This window comes from Bidens hawaiensis, unplaced genomic scaffold, assembly GCF_021521415.1.
Source record: "Bidens hawaiensis isolate Kalapana, Puna unplaced genomic scaffold, B.hawaiensis_p1.1 tig00040815_1, whole genome shotgun sequence".
NCBI classification, from domain to species: domain Eukaryota; kingdom Viridiplantae; phylum Streptophyta; class Magnoliopsida; order Asterales; family Asteraceae; genus Bidens; species Bidens hawaiensis.
Window position 1 is genome coordinate 4,126 of NW_027497227.1, and position 2,357 is coordinate 6,482.

At 35.3% G+C, this 2,357-nt stretch overlaps 1 non-coding gene across 1 annotated transcript; it reads right to left on the reverse strand.

Moving 5' to 3' along the window:
- Nucleotides 1-1,881: 1,881 nt before the first annotated feature.
- On the reverse strand, nucleotides 1,882-1,963 carry TRNAS-GCU (transfer RNA serine (anticodon GCU)). Its single transcript has one exon. It is a non-coding gene; the product is annotated as a tRNA-Ser (tRNA).
- Between the last annotated feature and the right edge of the window lie 394 nt (nucleotides 1,964-2,357).

Consider the following 2,357-nt stretch of genomic DNA (forward strand, 5'->3'; position numbering starts at 1 on the left):
AAACTCGCTTAGTCTAGATCACCCACCTAGATTACTCAACCCAAGCTCCAAACCCACAAGAACTTACAAGTTTGACGCCTTGCCCCTCACACATACATCTATATATAAAATAAAAGGCGTTCAATTCATTACCAGTGATATGATAGAAGAATTAATCCTTCTACTGTTGTTTATTATATTAATTTACTAACATTCACCTAGATTTCTACATGCTTAATTCATACTTTCATATGAAACATTTATTTATTTTTTTATTATTTTTTTTAGGTTCAATTTATTTTATTTCAAAATATTATGGTTTAAATATCATAATAGTAACAATTATTTCGAAACAAAAGGCAAGCGGGTAATAAAATAAACAAAAAAATTTATTTTATTTTAAAATTATTTAAAAAAAATATTTTTTTGTTAAAATAATTTATAACTTATTAAAAGAGAGTTATTACAATAGAATTCATATCTGACCTAAAACCTTCTCAAGATCCATCCTTGAACTCTCTTCATGAAACCCATATTATATGCTACCGGAACGAGTTGAACTGAATCCCCATAACCGGGATCGCGAACGACGTCTCCATAAGAAGCAACTGTTGATTATTCTCCCACATTTTGTCACGCTCCGTTATGTCTTTCAAAACGCACACATAATACTCTTTCAGCTTCTTCAAAACACGCGCTTTCTTCAGCTTTAGCCATCAAATTCTTATTCGTCTAAATAGCCTCACCATCGCTGATCTGGACCCTTGTGACTGCCTCTGGCCTCCCAGTCGCACCGTAGGCAGCTTCGACTTCTTTCTTCCTAGCCGCCAGAGTTTGCGGCGGCTGGGTGCACATCGGAGGGTGGTGGGGGGTTTTTTGTCTAGCTGGATGGTGGTGATTGATGGTGTGATGGTGGTGGTGGTGGAAATAGAAGAAGGCATGAGTCTGGTTGACCGGTTAACGTAGCAAGTGTTATTATTAATGTAACTCCCTTCAATGTCAAATCTGATGTATATAATATCAAAGTTTGCACATGCGGATAGCTAGTGTGTCGATGTGAGTGGTTTTTTTAATGGTGTAATTAGAAAAATTATGTTTAGTTTTTTTCAAAAATACGACTTTTTTTTATGGTTAGGTCATCGTACTTTTCAGTTTAGAAAGTCATGCTGCCCCATTTTCATCACAGGGGCAAAGGTTAGTGAGGTCCGGGTGGCCCAGGTCCTCCTGTTTTATTGCGTATGGTGTAAATTTACCTGTTTTTGTTCGAATTTTTTTTACATAGTGTAAATTTACCCGTTTTCGACTTAAAATTTGAGCCCCCTCCCCCACGCGCGTTTACAAATTTTTTAATACATTTTGAGTCAGCCCCCCTCCCCCCTGACGAACTCGTCCAAGCTTTGCCATTTGCTGACCAGACTATGTTGTCTTAACCGGGTCCATGCTGGCTTCAGAGTTTGGCTTGGGTGTTCCCTGGGAAACCATACCGGCAGCTGCCACGTGACAATTGTTGTGCCGCCACAATAGCAAAAACTCTGGCGTAACACACGCTGGGACAAAAACCCGGGTGAGCTCGGGATCCGAACTGACAATCTCGTAATGCCTAGCTCAAATCTTTTATTATCAATATTTACCCAATATAATACAAGTGGATATCAAACTTGGGTCTCCGCAAAACCGATTCCTTCCTACCACTAGTTTTTTTTTCTTTGAATAGTTAACATTTAATCCTTTTTGTCTATGGGACTTGAACCCACTTTAATGGTGTAATTAAAAAGTTAGTATTAATTGCAAATAAAATATGCATGTATTGTTTTTAATGTAAGGTGACTTCAGGTTGTGGTAACCCTTTGACTTTTGAGACAAAAACGTGAATTTAAAATGAAATAAAAAATAAAAAACATACGACGCCTGAGAGATTCGAACTCTCGCGGGGAAACCCCATGTACTTAGCAGGCACACGCCTTAACCACTCGGCCAAAGCGTCGGTTTGTGAAGTGCTTCAAAAATATGAATAATATATAATAGTTTGTTATATAAAACTTACGTATTTCATTATTATATATATAAATTAAAAACCAAATGTTAATTAATACACAACATTTACTATTCATAGAATAAACCAATTACTTCTTTGCATCTAACCGACTACTTCTTTACAATCTCTTCATACCAATATACAATTTATTTTCAAATATAATAACTTTGTTCATTTGTAAGCATTTTAATACTTTGTTTCATTTATATGTTTTTTTCTTTTGGCATAATATATTTTTTTTAACTCTTTTTTCGCAACGTAATGTTACTTTGTTTAAAATCGATCTAGGTCAACCATTATATATTTTTAACTTCTTTATTAAACATAATTTTACTCTAAAATT